We start from the raw sequence: 19050 nt of genomic DNA, 5'->3' as shown, positions 1-19050 counted from the left end.
GGGTGAGGACGGGGAAGGGGGGAGCTAGCTGAACTTTCCCATCTTCCCAGGCCATTTGAAAAATGAAGTACTAGAGGCCGAGGGAGGAGTTGAGACAGATCCACGGATCCGTGCTGGTGTGCTGCCAAGGGGAAGAGGGAGCCTGGACTTGGCAGAGGTATTATTATGCTGCCTCCCGTGGTCTTCAGAATAATCCCCCAAGGATCTGAGACGGAAGTGGAGCGTCAGCAGCAGCTAGCCCGGCCCCCACTCCCAAGGAGTTACAGCAGCCCTTCCCCTAAAGGCAGCCAGCAGGAAGCCTCTTAAAATCACTCCTGACTCTGGCAAATGAACAAGGGGTGGTGGGCGGGGGGTGGGGGTGACTGGGTGACGGGCACTGAGGGGGGCACTTGACAGGATGAGCACTGGGTGTTATTCTATATGTTGGCAAATCGAGCTCCAATAAAAAATATACAGAGAAAAACCACCATGATGATTCTGGCTTGTTTGCATCTTCCACCGGGTTTTGGAGACACTTGGTGCATCCCTCCACAGATCCCCCAAGGAATGCACTCGTCCCTCTCTCTCACTGCCTTTTTGCTATTACTCACGAAACCAAAGAAGTGTTTAGAGAGCACCCATGTGTGCACGTGCGTGTGTTTACGGACCAGCCCTTCCTTACTGAAAACTAGTCTTCTTTTCCCCTTCCTTTTTCTTCTGCTGTGGCCTCAGAGAGTTCAGAGAGCCCCTTCCTCTGGGAGGGCAAGTCAGCCAGCAACATCTCAGTTCCTTTAAGAGGTTTAAAAATATTTTGCTTGCCTGGGCACTGCTGGTTAGAGTTTGGCTTGAGGACTTGGGAGTACAGCAAAGGGAACTGGAAATCTCCCGTCCCAAGTGTATAAGAGTCACAAGGAGTGACCTTTAGGGGTCGTGGTATGTTTAGAGGTCATGGCATGGACTGAAGGAATGTTCAGGTGTTAAAGCACAGACCCTTTATTTATTTATCTTGATTTTTCTTTTTATTTTTAAAGTTTAACCAGTATAGTTACCATAGAGTGTTACATTAGTGTCAGAGATACAGTACAGTGATTCAACACGTCCATATAGCGCCTGGCACTCATCACTACAAGAAAGCACAGATCCTGTATCCCAGCAATTCCACTTCTGAGCATTTCTCCTGAAAGAACAACTGCAAAGGTAGACAAAGTTACTAGCAGGACAGTAGTACTATCATATTTACAATTCTATTTTTTATGAAGATTTAATTTACTTATTTATTTTAGAGACAGAACAAGAGTGACAGCAGGTACCTGTGAGCAGGGGAGAGGCAGAGGGGAAGGCGAGGGACAAGAAGACTCAGTGCTGAGCGCAAGCCTGCCCAAGGGCTGGATCTCAGGACCTGAGCTGAAATCAAGAGTTGGATATTAATGGACTGAGCCACCCAGGCCTCCATATTTACAATTAAAAAAAAAAAAAAAAAAGACCAAGAATGAGACAGAGTGGGGCAAATTTTGCCATCCCAAGACATGCCTCATTGGCATGGGAACGATTGTTAGCTGGTTATCTTTAAGACAGAGTAGACTCAGGTGATGCTCCAAAAATGGAATAGAAGTTGCCCTTCCACAGGGGACATTTACATTAATGAGGGAAATCTCTGTTAGGATGACTCCCTCGCTGTACCACGAGATGGGAGACGACAACCTATGGAAACTCTTATCAGTGGAGAAGGCGGGGACTTAAATCTCCATAACCGCTTTACCCTTACTCACTGTGCTTTTCTTCGTGGCCTCCCCTCCCTGACTTCCCAACCCCAACATCTTCTTTTGTCTTCAGCTGAAGATGGTATTAAAGGTGGTGGCTTCAGCTGTGTCAGGGACTTTGTTTTCCTGGGCCTTCTCCCACGTGTGGAGAAGGTATACATGTTACTGAACGTCTGATTGTTGTCTCCAGTTAATCCGTTTTATATCAATTTAATTATTAGGCCAGGTAGAGAACCTAGGAGGGAAGAGGGGGAAACTTTTGGTAGATGCCAAATTGTCAATTTTATACTGATCATATTGTAGGGAGTGGGTTTTATTCCTTATAATGCATCTTATCTCTACAACAGAAACACAAAAATGCACAAGCTAAAGGAGAAAAAAAAGTAAAAACAATAAAGAGCAAGAAATGTTAACTACTGAAGAAATATTTTTTGGAAGTGTAATAAAACGCCTACAATTATATTAGTTTAGTCAACAGATCTGTAGTAAGCACCTATTGCATGCCAGGTTTTATGCTAGACAGTGGTGATGCCTTGCTTAGTGAATACAGACCTGGACCTCTCCTTTAGGGAGCTCATGGTTTGGCCTGGATAAGATCTGTTGTATCAAGATAAGAAGCTTTTGCACAGCAAAGGATACAGTCAACAAAACTCAAAGACAACCTACAGGATGGGAGAGGATATTTGCAAATGACGTATCAGATAAAGGGCTAGTTTCCAAGATCTATAAAGAACTTATTAAACTCAACAGCAAAGAAACAAACAATCCAAGCATCAAATGGGCAAAAGACATGAAGAGAAATCTCACAGAGGAAGACCTAGACATGGCCAACACGCACATGAGAAAATGCTCCGCATCACTTGCCATCAGGGAAATACAAATCAAAACCACAATGAGATCCCACCTCACACCAGTGAGAATGGGAAAAATAAACATGGCAGGAAACCACACATGTTGGAGAGGATGCGGAGAAAAGGGAACCCTCCTGCACTGTTGGTGGGAATGTGACCTGGTGCAGCCACTCTGGAAAACTGTGTGGAGGTTCCTCAAAGAGTTAAAATTAGACCTGCCCTACGACCCAGCAATTGCACTGCTGGGGATTTACCCCACAGATTCAGATGCAATGAAACGCCGGGACACCTGCACCCCGATGTTTCTAGCAGCAACGTCCACAATAGTCAAACTATGGAAGGAGCCTCGGTGTCCATCGAAAGATGATGGATAAAGAAGATGTGGTTTATGTATACACTGGAATATTCCTCAGCCATTAGAGATGACAAATACCCACCATGTGCTTCGACGTGGATGGACCTGGAGGGTATTATGCTGAGTGAAATGAGTCAATCGGAGAAGGACAAACATTATATGGTCTCATTCATTTGGGGAATATAAATAATAGTGAAGGGGAATGGAAGGGAAGGGAGAAGAAATGAGTGGAAAATATCAGAAAGGGAGACAGAACATGAAGACTCCTAACTCTGGGAAACGAACTAGGGGTGGTGGAAGGGGAGGAGGGAGGGGGTGAGGGTGAATGGGTGACGGGTACTGAGGGGGGCACTTGACGGGATGAGCACTGGATGTTATTCTGTATGTTGGCAAATTGAACACCAATAAAAAATAAATTTATTATTAAAAAAATAAAAAATAAATCTTCCTTTTTGCTTTTTTCTGGGAATTGAAGATAAATGTCTCTATTTTTCTTTTTGTAATTTAAAAATGTCTGTAGGTAAGTAACCTTGCATTCGTACGATGCCTTCATAATCACTATGTATTTGTTCCTCACATCTACTGCTGCAGAAGGAGAGATGGGAAAGAGAAGAGAAAGGCAGAAGGGACACGTGCCGCTGGCCAGGAATCTGTTATGGGCCCCGTGTTTTACATACTTGACTTCATTTGGTCCTTGGAACACCTCAGAGCCGTAGGTTAATGGTTAATCCTGTTTTGCAGCTAAGGAAACCCTCAGATCAGGGGGTTGATGCTCAGCGCAATATTAGAGCTGACACTGAGGGGAAGCAGAATATCCCATGCTCCAAAATACGCCACTTTGGTATATTGATTATTTTGAATGAAAGTTGCTTGAGAAACAGCCTGTGCAAGGACACTCTGGTAGCCACTGTCCCCTCTGAAGCAGGAAATAACTGTCTGATGTGAAAGGTGCCCTCGTGCACCAGGCGGGGAGAAGGCGTCCTCCCCAGCGGACGCGGAGTTCAGGGCTGAGCAGGCTGTGTAAACAAACCTTATTACCTCTCCACTAAGTCACTTTTCTGAGCCCAAACTCCTTTGTCTTGCCAACTCTTCAAAAATTCATTGCTTCCTTGTCTAAAAGGTATGAAAGCTGCCTGCTTTGGTCATTTCTTTGAGTCTCATATTTTTATGGGTTCCTGCATGGATGAAATTAAATTTGTCTTTCTCCTGTTTTTCTGTTTTATGTCAACTTAATTACTGGACCAGCTAAAGAACCTAGAAGGGAAGAAGGAAAAGTTTTCCTCCCCTTCAACATCTCCGTCAACCTGTGAAGTTGAGTAGGCACAGGTGGTTTAGGAACTCCCAACGGGGTAAGCTACCACTCCCTGGAATTCAAACACAAAGCCAGCCCAGTTTTCCCTTCTAATTCTCCACACACAGTCACCCAAGGTGCTTCCATTTTCCTCAGTGTCTTCCTTACCCTCTAACCAGGCACCCAGTTATGTCGACTCTGGCCTTCATTGTATCTCCCATCTTGATAGCCTACTCTTTGATAACTCAAGGTAAAAAAATTACAGTAGGGATTTTGTCGATATGGCAGCTATCTCTCAGGGCTTAAGCTGAAGGATCAATGCTTATGAGGCTCAGGAGGACAAGATGGCCCTCAGAGGAGCGAGATAAAAAATGGAAGGCTGATTAACAGGCGAGATAAGTGATCGCTTTGGCACCTAAAGATGTCCCACTTCCCCTGGTTTAACAGGTTAAGGGAGAAAAGAGGATTCTCTATCTACAAAGGTCTTTTCAAAATCTAAACCAACCTCTGTTCTGCTAGCTTATCGGCTTAACAGAGAGCAATCAAGCTACTTATCCTAGACCTGCGGTTGCAGGAGCCATATAGAATGTGTTCCAAAAGAGGCAGTAAAACAAGTCCGCCACTAAAAGCAGAGAAAATTGTTTTAATTACTGGCCGTGTGATTTTGGAATATGTAACTTCACCTCTCTGAGACTTGTTTCCCTCCTTGGTAGTTAAAGATTGTAATATTTATTTCATGGGGCTTTTATGAAGATTAAAGATATGTTATTGATCTGGCCCATGGGAGGGAATCAATAAATGGTGGCTATTATCATTACCATCAGGGTGATAAAATGAGTAAGACACAGCCCTTTTATTCTGGTAAGAAAGTGAGAAGCAAGTGAACGTTAACTGAATAATATTTAATGAATGGCAGTTACATGTCCTACGGTATGAGTGTATGTATGTATTCATACACACACGTATAATCAATGCTTATTGTTAATCATGAAGAGTTGTTCAAAGTTAATGGCGTTAACTGTCAATGGTTGTTCATAGCGTCTTAGCTTTGACAATAGTATCCCATATTAGAGTGATAAAAATTCTGGACTCAAAGCTCAGGGGGGCTTCCTGGTTGGTGCACACATCAATGATCTAGAAGGATGATGTGCTCTGATCCCACAGAGAGAGGACATGGAAGCTCTGCATTTCAGACTCCTCCAGACCTCACCGATGTGTCTTTGTTTGGCTGTTCCTGAGTTGTATCCATTGTAATAAACCTGCAATTGTAAGTATAGCACTTTCTTAAGTGCTGTACATCGTTCTAGCGAATTATTGAACTTGCCATAGGAACCCTGGAATTTGTAGCCAGTCAGCCAGAAAAGTGAGTAGCCAGGGGATGCCGTGAACTTGTGCCTGGTACCTGAAGTGAAGGCAGACTTGTGGATTTGTGTGTGTGTGTGGGGGGGGGGGGGGGGGTCCTGTGCAAAATCTGGAGGAATAGGGCTGGAATTAAATTGTAGCACACCAGTGAGTGTGGGAACAGTTAGGGTTGAAACAGAAGAGCTGATTTCAGAATTGTAACTCACCATTTACAAGCTAAAAAAAAAATTACATGATCATATAAATCAGTACATTTTAAAAATTCACAAAATTAAAACTTCATGATAAAAATCTTATAAAATGGGAACAGGTTTAACAGGTTAAGGGAACAGAGAATTTCCTCAGCTTGATAAGGAATATTCATTAAAAAAAATACCTAACATTATACTTAATAGCAAAAAATGGAATCTTTTTGCCCAAATATTGGTAACATGGTAAAGTTGTCTACTCTCACCACTCTTATTCAACACAGTACTGGAAGTTCTAACCAGTACAATAAAGCTAAAAAATGAAATAAAAGGACATAAAACTCAGGAAAGACTAAGTAAAAATTTTCCTATTGAAGATGACATGATCATCTACATAGAAAATTCCAAGAAATGTGAAAAGAAGAGGAGGAGGAAGAAGAGGAATAAGACCCTGGAACTAATGAGTGAGCTCAACAAGTTGTCATAGACTCTAAGATAAATGTAAAAAAGTAAATTGTATTTCTTTATGCTAACAATGAACATATAGACACCAAAATTAATAATATAATAATGCCATTTCCAATTACTGAGTAAAGGTCTAAGCATAACAAAACATGTATAGGACTCATTTGCCGAGTGCTACACAACATAGAAGAAAGAAGTCAAAGAAGATCTGAAAAATAGTGGAGAGACACATCACATTCATGAATTAGAAGACTCAACATAATAAAGGTACCATTCCTTATAAATTGGTATACATTTTAACTCTATTTCTATAAAAAAAAAAACCTCAAAGTTATTTTGTAGATACAGACAGATTATTCTAAAATTCTGGAAAAAAAAAGAACAAAATGGTAGACGTCAGTCTATCTGATCTTCAGACTGATTATAATAAGCCACATCAATTAAGATGGTGCGGTATTGGCACAAAGATAGATACATAGATCAATAGAAAAGAATAGAGGACCCAGAAAAAACAACTACACAAATGTGCTCTGCTGAGTTTTGGCAAAGTTGTTATTTTAAGCCACTAACTTTGTGTTAATTTGTTATGCCAGGAACTAAAAATTAAGACAGGGTCCCCGCTAATTATTAAGAATATATAAAAGATACTTGAGGCCAAAAATTTGAAGACCAGTCTCCTGTGATCCTGGGGAAATATTTTAAATTTTACTAGCCCCAGTTTCTACATCTATAAAGCAAAGATAACAATTTTCCCAAATAATAGGGCTTTCTGAGTATCAAACGAGATCGTTCATTTAAAGTAGATACCAAAATGCTTGGCATTTGCTTAGTGTTAATATGTGTTAGCTATTATTATTGACAGAACTATAGTTGGTTAGATCAGAGTCACAGAGGGAAGAGGCAGGTAAAGAAAAGTACTAAAAATGAATAAACACAGTAAATAAAAGTCCTAAAAGTATCTTTTTCTTTAATGAACCAGATTTGACTGCAATAAAAGCAAACTCTGTTGGGCGACCCTTCTCTTGAATCACTTTTTATTGTTGTGAAAATATTGATCTCTTGAAGCAGGTTCTCCTCAAAGTTTATAAAATACCATAATTCTTAAAAACAACAACAGCAAAACTCTTACTGATTTGAAGTACAATGATTGAACTTACCTTTTTAATTCTATTGCATTTCTGCAGATCTTGGAAAATTGCTCGTGTAAGAAAGGCCTGGCATTTCCACGAATAATTATCTTGGTGCGTAAGACCACATTTTTCCAAGCCTCATCTTCTATCCCTGTACCTTAGGAAGGATGAACACAAAAAGATCTCCTTTCTCCAAGCCACTGGGGAGATCAACCGTCATAATCTGCAGGGATGGGGATGAGCATGTTCTTGTACAGAGACCAAATTGCGCCTCACAACCCCAAAAGCAAATGCATTAACAAGAAACAGCATTGATATCTTCAGCCTTCCACGGCCTCTTTCGATCTCAACACCAAGCTTCGTGGAGGATTGCTGTTCTTTATTCATGTGTCCAATCATTAAATATATATTGAACAGGTACCATGCATAAGATACTCTTCAAGTCCCTGGGAATATGCATTTTGCTTGTATAGGTCTATAGTCTACCGTCTGATCCTTAAGCACGCACCAGAAATTCAGTTAAATATTCCCTATAACACTTTATACCACCGAGGCCCTAAGACCGTGCATGTTTGGTTGTTATCATAAATAAACAAGTGTAAATAAATGAATTCCTGTCATTCGGACTTTTGTTCTGAGATTCCACATTTACAACTTGATCTAACCCAGCCTTCTTCTCTCCCTGAGTTACTCTCTGTCTTATCAACCTACTTGTTTTGGGTTGTTGTTGTTGTTGTTGTTTTTTTTCCCCTCTTCTTCTCCATACCCTCTTTACCAGTCCGAGATTATCTTGTTCATTTATTCTTCTACTTGCTTATTGTCTACTACCCCCAATTAATTATAAATTCCAGGAGAGCGGAGATGTCCTATGACTTATCTCTGTAGCCTAGTGCGCAGATCTACATCTGCTCCGGTCAGTCCTCAGAACACATTCGAGTGTACGGATGGGAGAGTCGTTAGCCAACCAGTCTCACTTCTGTTGGTCTGGAATTTCACTGTCCAATATGGGAGCTGCACATGGTTGTTAGGTACTTGACAAGTGGCCGATTCAGAATGAGACATGCTGTGAGTAGAAAATACACATTGCATTCCAATGACCTGGTCTCCAAAACACTGTAAAATACTGCATTAATAATTTTTATGTTGATTCTATGTTGAAGTGATATTATTTTGAATGTATTAGGTAAAATAAAATATATTATTAGATATTTTAAAAGTTAATTTCACTCTTTTTCAACCCTTTGTAGCGTGGCCAGTGGAAAATGTAAAATTTCCTATGCAGGTTACCTTTGTGGCTCACATTATGTCTCCACTGGACAGCACTGGTCTACAATGAGAGCCATGAAAAACATTGCAAGAAATACAGAGAGACGGATAGGTTAATTAACACCGGGGCCCAGGAGAAGAAGGAAACATTTGGAATAAATTCAGATTTTGGCTCCAGGCAGCTCAGAGAGTGATCATTCTAAATTAAAAGAGGTGGCACCCTTATGTCCAGCGAGGGGCTCAGTAGAAGCTCGATGCCACATCCATCCTGAGGGTTTGGGAAGAAGCAGCCAAGGGATAAGGCTGCCACAACCACGTTCCAGACCCCTTCAGAAGCCTCATCCCTCCCCTTGATGTGTGACCCAAATGCTATCAGGATGTTGGGCAGCGATTAATGGTGACAGGTTTACAAGCACAGTGGTGCATAGGGATACAGACGAGGAGCTCCCCAGCTGCTCAGGAGGGACTTTTAAAGGCCATTAAATCAACGCTGTGATATTTTATGTTTCGCTCCAACCGTCCTGGCCTCGGATGGGCCAATTCAGAGCGGGATCTGGGTATGCACGCCTGAAGCTCCTCTCGAATGGCGCTGGAAAGCGTCGATGGCCGCCCGGTTCTGCTTTGCTGTAGGTGCGGCGCTCGGAGACCCGTCCAGGTGAGGAGCCTTGTCTGTGGTGGTCTTCTCAGTGTGGAGAGCCTGCCTTCCCTTCAGGGTTCCCAATCTCTGCTTCTTCTTTGGACACTTCAGGTCTGTGGACATCAACGACGCCCAGGATGGTTTTGGTTGGTTGGAATGACTCTGAGCCTTTGCTTGACCAGTTCTTTCGAACTGTAGCGAGGAACAAAATTCCCCACAGTCGAAACAGCTGACAGTGCAGAGGTTCAGGTCTGGGGCTCAGGAATCTGCTTTTAAGGCCGAGGAATTCCGGTGTGGATGGTCTGTGTAATTCACAGTGACTTGAGGCCCTTGCCTTATAGGACAGATGAGGAAAAGAGCTTGTCTGAATCTCCATTGAGCCTAACTTCTGGGGATGTCACCACCAGGTTTTTAATGGCTCACCGAGGCAAACCATGACCAGACTTGGCAAAATTGTCAACCTAAATATTTGGGGGTGGAGGGCGGGTGGCACTTGGTGATCTTCGGTGCATTCCTCGACTTGGAGGATGATCTCACTCCTATCCTATGCTCAGTCGTCTGCCAAAATAGAAGTTCTTTGTATGACGTCCCCTCCCTCAAACCATGTGAAATGGGATGCTAAATGGTGCTCCCAGGAGATGGAGTTCAAGGGTAAAGTCAGATTTGGAAACTAGGTTTGTTTCTTCATATGCACTTTGTGTTTACTTACAGCAGGGCTTATCAGGGCCTTTAATATATTCATGCCATACAATTTATTTAACCACAGAAGTCTCACAAAACTCTAGATAGAGGGATCCCTGGGTGGCACAGCGGTTTGGCGCCTGCCTTTGGCCCAGGGCGCGATCCTGGAGACCCGGGATCGAATCCCACATCCGGCTCCCGGTGCATGGAGCCTGCTGCTCCCGGTGCATGGAGCCTGCTTCTCCCTCTGCCTGTGTCTCTGCCTCTCTCTCTGTGTGACTATCATAAATAAATAAAAATTAAAAAAAAAACTCTAGATAGAGAAACGACAAGAACTCTAGCACATTAAATGTTATAGTATTTTAATATTTATTAGTTCTATGACCACTGTTGTGTGAGGGAAAGACTATTACTATGACATTCCCCTGTTAATGGTTGATGGAAACTAAGGTTCGGGAGGTTAAGGCAGTTACCCAGAAGCACAGAACTGTAGATGATAAAGTCTTTTCTCAAGTTCGGGTCTTTGGCCACAAAATCTAGGACTTTTGCTCATTATTCTTTGGTTTGGGTTAATGGGAAATTAAGGAATCTTATTAAGGAAATAATTTCTATATTATACTTTTTCGACCCTTTTTTTTTTTTTTGGTACGTTTTTTGTATTTCTCTCCAAATGACTTTGAAGTTTTTTTTTTTTTTCTTCCAGAACTAGCCACAATCCTGTAAACAAAAACATGCCAGTTTCAACACCTCAGATGTGAAATCTGTGAATGAATTGGTTGGCCACAGGCTGCTCAAAATCCTTCGCCACTGACTGTGGATCCTGTGATTTCTCGATTGCTGATTAATATTTAACTTAAAAACAACACACACACACACACACACACACACACACACACACACACACGAAACCAGAACATGGAAAGTGCATGATGACTTCAGTGCTCACATGCAGGTGACCATCATGATACCCAAGAATGGAGTAAAACTGGGAATGAAGGGGCCCTTCTCAGTGACCAACCCAAGCCCCAGACCTTTCCATCCCTATGAGACTGGAGGCTCCCCCCCTTCCAAACCCAGTCCCATGAGGGTCAGATATGCTCAAGAGAGAATATCGTTTTGGAGCTTGCCAATGAGCAGCACCCAGGACCAAGCATGAGTTTCTAAATGTCAGTTGACCAACACCAGCTACTTTGTGATGACACGTGATGATGGAGTCTCCTCCCCAAGTCTCTAACCACGGTGGCCTCCACATTTCTGGCAGCCACACCACATGGTGGAGTTCCCGATTTTTTTTTTTTTATATCTCACATGGACACCCACACCTCTGCCTCGTGGGCCCGAGTGTTGTGAGCAGCATACCTTGGCATCTCTCTGAACCGAGATTACACTTTTGTTTTTATAGATTTCTATTTCTTTTTGTTCTTGTGTGTCTGTATCTGTGTGTGCGTGTGTGTGCGTTATGTTTATGTGACTGTTCATGTGTGTGTGTGTGTGTGTGCAGTGCCCCCACCGGGTGCACCGACGGGAGCGAGAGGCATGTACTAGTTCCTCAGTGCCACACTGTAAACTTGTGTTATCTCTATATAAACACATTTCTGCAAATGACAAATGCAGTCGTAAATTATTCAAGACCGTAGCTATCCTGGCCTCCACCCCTGTGGAAGCCCTTGTAGGAGAAAGTGACAGACTTGCTCAGGGGAGGCAGGGCCCGGGGATATCCCCAAACACCCCCCACAGTCTTAGCCTTCCGTGTCTACAGCAAAGCAAACCACCGAGCGCGACAAGTGCAGACGAGCACTCAGTAGCACCGTGGCTTAGGCTCCCCTTGATGATGAAGACCCCGCCGCCTCGCAGAGCCCCCCGCTACTATTTCAGGGTTGAAATGGTTCTCCAGAACAGCTTCCGTGGGTCCTCGGTGGCTCTGCAGAGCTTTAAGGAGCTAAGCTGTCCCGTCTACCCCATGACATTCTGTATCTTTCCTTGACCCCCTGCAGGAAGGAAAAAAATGTCGAGGTGTAGAACATTAATAAACACCACTTTTCCTTTACAACAATCAAAGCCTATTAAGAAATGAGATTCAAGGGACGCCTGGGTGATTCAGTTCATTTAGCGTCTGCCTTTGGCTCAGGTCGTGGTCCTGGGGTCCTAGGATCGAGCCCCACATCCTCAGGCTCCCTGCTCAGTGGGGGGCCTGCTTCTCCCTCTGCCCCCTGCCACCTGCTTGTGCTCTGTGCTCTCTCTCTCTTTCCCAAATAAATAAATAAAATCTTTTTTAAAAAAGGAAATGAGTCAAGAAACACACCAGTGAAAATCAATCGTCCCAGATTTGTCACTGGCAAAAGCACATGTGGAAGGTAAACCAGGGCAGCGTCATTAAGGGCTCTACTTTACCTCACCTCTGAATTAAATGTGTCCACCCATCAGAGGCCCCCTGGGTCACTGAATGCTCCCTGTGTTCTGACCCCACTTTGGGCAGAGGCTGCCTCTACAAACTAACCATTGGGGAAATGTGGATGGGAAAGTGCCGTGGATAGGACTGGCTCTAAAAGAGGTAGCGCCGAAGGGCCCGAGATGAGCAAGGCCAGGTTTTTTTTTTTTTTTTTTCCTCTCCAACAGCAATCATCTAAGTGACTACTCATCCTCTGGGGAAGAGGGAAAGTGAAACCAGAGAGAAACAGTAAGTCTCTCTCCCCTCTTTTGCAGCGGAATAGGATTTCCTTCTCTCCGTGGATACTTGAGTTGTAGAGAAGACTGTCATCCCTCCCTCTCCCTCGCAATTGATATCTCTTGTTCGACTGTCCTCATTAACTCATAATCCTGGTTGACCTTCTCTGAAAGTCATTTGTGGTTCAAATTTCCCTTTTATTTGTGAGCCTGAGAGGAGAGAAAACTACGATGTCTCCGCGGAGAAGAGTCCAGTTGAGGAAACTGAGGTCCAGAGTGATTAAGTGGCTCCTTCAAGATCACACACCCGCACATCAAACCCATGCCTCTTCCCCATTGGGGCTTTTTTTCACCACAGCACCTCTTGCTGCCATGCTGGCTCCCCAGGTGAGGGCCATTAGCAGAGCAGGCTATTGTTACAGTATTATCTGTCAAATGAAATAATGATTCTGAGATCCTGGCAGCCTGAGCCAGATGAAAACTGGCAGCCCCAGGAGGAGAGAGCATTTGACTCAGCACAGTCCCTTAATCCATCCTGCCTTCTCCTTCCCCCTTGCAGGGCACAGGGAGAGCCCTAATCTGCCTGTATAGCCTTAGCAAATAAGCAGATGTGGAGAGCAGGCCGAGAGCAGACGACCAGAAAAGAAAGCAAAATGGAGGATCTGGTTTTTTTTTTTTTTTAAGGAAGCTTTTGATCGGAGGGGAGAAAAATGAGAACAGAGGGATAAAAATGAGACAGAATGGTTAAGGGGTGGGGGGAAGCTTTCATTGTGCTAGAGTCCGAGAAGAAGAAAATAGGGAAAGGTAGCCAGCCCTCATTAGTGGAATCCCATGCCTTGCACACCCTTGGCGGGTGACATCCATGAGAATCTTGCTCAGTCGGCCTGGTTCTGCAGCCAATCGGAAGTGTAGCACTAAACGTGATCTATTTTAAATGTATTGCAGCTGAATTATTTAATTCGAAATTTAGCTGGTGCCACGGGCGCTCGAGCGGGAGCAAGAAGAATGAACAAAATTATTTCATTGGAAAACGGTTTAATTTTTAATTATGAGATGGAGCACTTTGGGGGAATGAGGTGATTGGTCCATGAAAGCTCCGTCTCCTGGATTCATGTGGAGTCATGACAGGTACTTCAGCGTATTTAATTATCCTGTCCTGGTGTCTGTCCACTGATTCTGGGAATTAACAGGGAGAAGAGGCACAAACAGCATAATTATAATAATAACAATGGTAATTGCAACTCGTGTTTGTGTGGAGGAAATTTCCGTTGATTTTCTTCATTGTCAGAGATACCATAAGGTAACCTTGAAGTCTTTTTTGTCTTCTCCTATAAAAAGAAGAAAGGATACAAAGCCCTCTGGGATCATAGCAAATGCACGTGGACTGGGAATGAGCAGCACCGGAGTCTATCTTTGTTGTTGCTACAGTAACCATAATCAGGCCACCTTGAACAAGTCACTTTATGTCCCTGTGCCTCAACTTCCTTAATATATAAGGAGGCCGCGTAGGTCTGGGGACCTTGGTGATCCTTTCCAACTTTAAAATGTGCCTCTCATCTGTGATTCTAAGCCAGGTTCTGTTTGGTGTAGATGAGGCTCTTTGGGAATCCAAATCAACATTTCATTCTACTGAATATTGTTCTTATAATGCATCATGTAACTCTTTACTGAGCAGTATTACACTGTGGCCCATATGGCTGCTCAGAGTCAGGCAGATTAGGATTTTAATTTAGATTATGATAGCTCCTGGCCTGTTACTCCTGAGCAGGTTAGTAGATTTCTCTGAACCATGTCTTCCTAAAATGGGATGAATAGTTGTATAGTTGACCCTTGAACAACTCAGGGGGTAGGGGTGCCAGTGCTCCATGCAGTTGAAAATTCACATATAACTTTTTGACTGCCCCCCCCATTCAACTACTAATAGTTTATTGTGACCAGAATCACCACTAATATATATATAAACAGTAAATGAACACATGTTTTCTATGCTCTACGTATTATTTACTGTATTCTTACAATAAAATAGAGTAAAACAGTTATTAAGAAAATCATTAGGAAGAGAAAATGCATTTGGAGTACTGTACTGTATTTATTTTAAAAAATTCATACAATCAACAAAGTGACAATCTACTGAATGGGAGAAGGTATTTGCAAATGACATATCCAATAAAGGGTTAGTATACGAAAGATATAATGACCTTATACAACTCAACAGTAAAAATAATACAACTACTAACCTAATTAAGAAGCGGGCAGAAGACATGAATGGGAATTTCTCCAAAGAAGACCTACAGATGGACAACAGACACATGAAAAGATGCTCAGCATCACCCAGCATCAGGGAGATGCAAATCAAAACCACAATGAGATACCACCTCACACCTGTCAGAATGGCTAAAATCAAAAACACAAGAAACAACAGGTGTTGGCAACGATGTGGAGAAAAGGAGCCCGTGTGCACTGTTGGTGGAATGCAAACTGGTGCAGCCACTGTGGAAGACAGCATGGAGGCTCCTCAAAACACTAAAAATAGCATCACTGTGTGATCCACTAACTCTACTACTGGGTATTTACCCAAAGGATGCAAAACAGTCCTTTGAAAAGATATATGAACTGCTGTGTTTATTGCAGCATTACTTGCAACAGCCTGATTGTGGAAGCCGCTCAAGTGTCCACCAATAGGTGAATGGATAAAGAAGGTGTGATTATATATACACAGCGGAATGTTACTCAGCCGTTAGAATGAAATCTTGCCATTTGTAACAACATAGGTGGATCTAGAGACCACAGTACTAAGTGAAATAAGCCAGTCAGAGAAAGACAAATGCCATATGATGTCACTCATATGTGGAATTTAAAAAAACAAACAAACAAACAAAGGAAAAAAGAGACAAACAAACAAAAACCAGACTCTTCACAATAGAACAAACAGATGGTCACGAGAGGGGAAATGGGTAGAGGGATGGGTGACATAGGTGAAGGGGATTAAGAACAACTTACTGTGACGAGCACAGCATAATATATAGGATTGTTAAATCACTGTTATGCACCTGGAACTAATACAATACTATATGTTAATTATACTGGAATCGAAACTTTTCAAAAACTGAGTATAAGTGGATGTGGGTAATTCAAACTCATGTTGTTTAAGAGTCGATGGTACTTGCTTCAGGGTTTGTGGTAAAAATTAAATGAAGTAGTCTATGCAAAGTGATTAAAAGGGCTGTTCCATAAATATTACCTCCATTTGTCAGCAGCCGTCATCACCTTCATCCTCACCATCACCATCACCCTCATCACCGTCATCATCATCATCACCCTCATCACCATCACCATCATAATATGCTAGGCTCTCTCATAGACATTGGGCAACATGCTGAATAAGATGTAGCTGCTCTTATCAATTGGAGAAGGACAAACATTATATGTTCTCATTCATTTGGGGAATATAAATAATAGTGAAAGGGAATATAAGAGAAGGGAGAAGAAATGTGTGGGAAATATCAGAAAGGGAGACAGAACATGAAGACTCCTAACTCTGGGAAACGAACTAGGGGTGGTGGAAAGGGAGGAGGGCAAGGGAGGGTGGGGGTGAATGGGTGACGGGCACTGGGGCGGGGGGGCACTTGACAGGATGAGCACTGGGTGTTATTCTGTATGTTGGAAATTGAACACCAATAAAAAATAAATTTATTAAGAAACATAAAATAATAAAATAATTTTTTGCAACATAAAAAAAAGGGACATTAGTATTCTAAGGAAAACAGACACAAACCGGTAATTGTTGTCATTCGCGTTTGAACAAGGAACTCTAAAAACTATAGAAAAAGAAAGGGAAATCGAGGCCCATGAAGATCACATGACTCGCCCAAGGCCATTCAGCGTTATCCATAGTGCTAGAACCAGAAGCCCCGTGTTCTCTCCTCCGTATCATTAAAAACAAACATACAAACAAACACAACCCAAAAACAAACACAACCTAAAAAAAGCCTTTATTTCAAGAAATTAATATCCTGAGTCTAACCTCTGCAAATCATCCAATAGTCCCTTCTACTTTCTTATACCTCAGGGACTATCTATAAAGAGTCTTACTGTTTTTTATTCACAACTCAGCTTGGAATCAGTAACAAATGGTGCAGACATCGGTACTTTTATATACATCTGTGTAAGCTCACGTGCATGCGTAAGCACAAATGTGTAGAAATATGTGCATCTGTAGGCACATGTAGCGGTATATGGTGATGCATACTTGATCCCTATGCACAAACATTAGTGTTTGCTTAAGCACATGTGCACGCCCATGTGCACGTCCATATGTGGCCATGCATATATTTATACACAGGCACGCATGTGTTCAAACATACATCCACACAGATACATATGCACAGAGGGTGTTTTGACAACACTGTGAACAGCTCCAGCAGCAAACACCGTGGAGGTGCCCATAGTTTAACTCAGCAGTTGTCTGTAAACTTTGGTTCTGGTTCAGGAGGACCTGAGATCTCCAGCTGCACTGGGGCCCCAGCTCTTAATCATCTTAAGTCCATTAAAGCAATAGTGTAAAACATCAGTTTTCTGTCTTCGTCGCACAACCCAAAATACAGAGTTTGCGCTTCATTCCAAGTGACGAGAGAATGCTGGATCAAGAATAGAACTCGACAATGGGTCTCAAACTTTAGTGCTACAGCAACTACACGAGTGTGCTTAAGGTGCCAGGCTTTCATCCTCAGTCTGAGCCCGGGGAGTCGACAGTTTACAAGCCTCATCCGTGACTTGGGCGTTGGTAGTTAGTGGAATACCTCTTGAGAAGGACTCAACTCAAGATTATCCAATGAGGCCTCTTCATTTTGCAAATGTAAATAGAGATCCCAAATGGCGATTTGACTTTCCGAAGTTCCACTATCGTTAACGGCAGGATGGGCTTTCGAACACAGACCTTGTGTCTTTCTCAACAATTTGGTGTGTGGAGTTATTATTTTGCCTGTATGAGTCTCTTATCTTCCAATAGGATTCTCAGCTCCCTGGGGCAACATCAGTCCTCGTCCTCTCTCTCTCTCTCTCTGTCTCTCTTAAGTACGCTCCATGCCCAACATGGTGCTTGAACTCACAGCCCTGAGATCAAGAGTCGTAAACTCCACGGACTGAGCCACCCAGGTGCCCCCCTCCCTCCCTCCCTTCCCTCTCATCACCTTCCTCTTTCTATCCCTGTCCCCAGTTCTATCTCATCTCTATCTCCAGTATTTGAATACACATGAAAAACACACAAAGAAAGCAAACAGTGAAGAAACCCATAAGGAAGACATCTTGGTGGAAAAGGGAGTGGATCAAATTGGGAAGAGAGTGAACAGTCACTGAGTTTCTATTTTGTAACAGTTTTTTTGCTAGAGTTTTGTACCAACTAGAACAGTGATTGGCTGCAAGTAACAGAAAACCTAACTAGAGTGGCTGAAACTAATAGAAGTTTATTCTTTTCTGGTCAAATAAAGAATCCAGAATGAGGGCTTGTCTTGACAGTTCGACAGTAATGACACCAGTGTCTGTGCATTAATCGTTCTCTTTGCCTTTTCCTTCCTTTCGTTACCTTGCGGTGGCAAGACGGTTGCTGCAGTACCAGACATCACATTTGAAATCAAGGCAGGGAGAAAGCTGGAGAGACACACGTTTCACGTTTCCCTTTTATTGAGGAACGAAAGTTGTCTGAGAAAACTTCATCAGGCTCTAGCTTATATATAACTGGGAAAGTGTTTGGCTAGAAATTTGCTCTCAGAAATAAAATGGCTTCAGCAAAGACGAAGAGGGAATGACTTTGGGATATTTTGCATCTTCACACTTATATCATGGTGGGGAAGGGATGGAATAATCCACGTGGTACAAAGACAAAACAGCCTGCCCTTCTTTGCCAATATTTTGTAGGTGGTGATGGGAAAATTGTATTTTCATCCACCAGGCAGTATTCCAAGCTTCCCTTTTATACCAAGAACTGAACTAGGTGCTGTAAACATAAGATAGAAATAGACATGGTTCAAGTCATGGTGACAGTTAAGGACACCACCATGAGAGCAACCTCGAAATTCAATATCATATGTGGTACAGTGGAAACAAAACGTTCTATTTTTGCATGTCATTTCCACGTCCCTTTAAGTCTCAGTTTGCTCTCTGTGTGTCTCAGGATAAAGAACTGAAACCCATGGAATTCAATGGGGTCAAAACTGGGACCTCCTTACTAGGCTCCTCCTTCCTCATTCTGTGCACACATTTATCACAACCTTTCCTGAATCACTGTAGTGGGTCACGCTTCTTCCTACCTCAGGCCCCTTGCATGTGCTCTTCCCTCTAGACTTAATGTTTCATCCACCTCCTCCACACACTTCACCTGTCAATCCCTGTCCCTTACCCAGATCTCACCTGTCTTATGATACCT

This window comes from Vulpes vulpes, chromosome 12 (genome assembly GCF_048418805.1).
Source record: "Vulpes vulpes isolate BD-2025 chromosome 12, VulVul3, whole genome shotgun sequence".
NCBI lineage: Eukaryota > Metazoa > Chordata > Mammalia > Carnivora > Canidae > Vulpes > Vulpes vulpes.
This window is presented reverse-complemented; position numbering follows the sequence as displayed.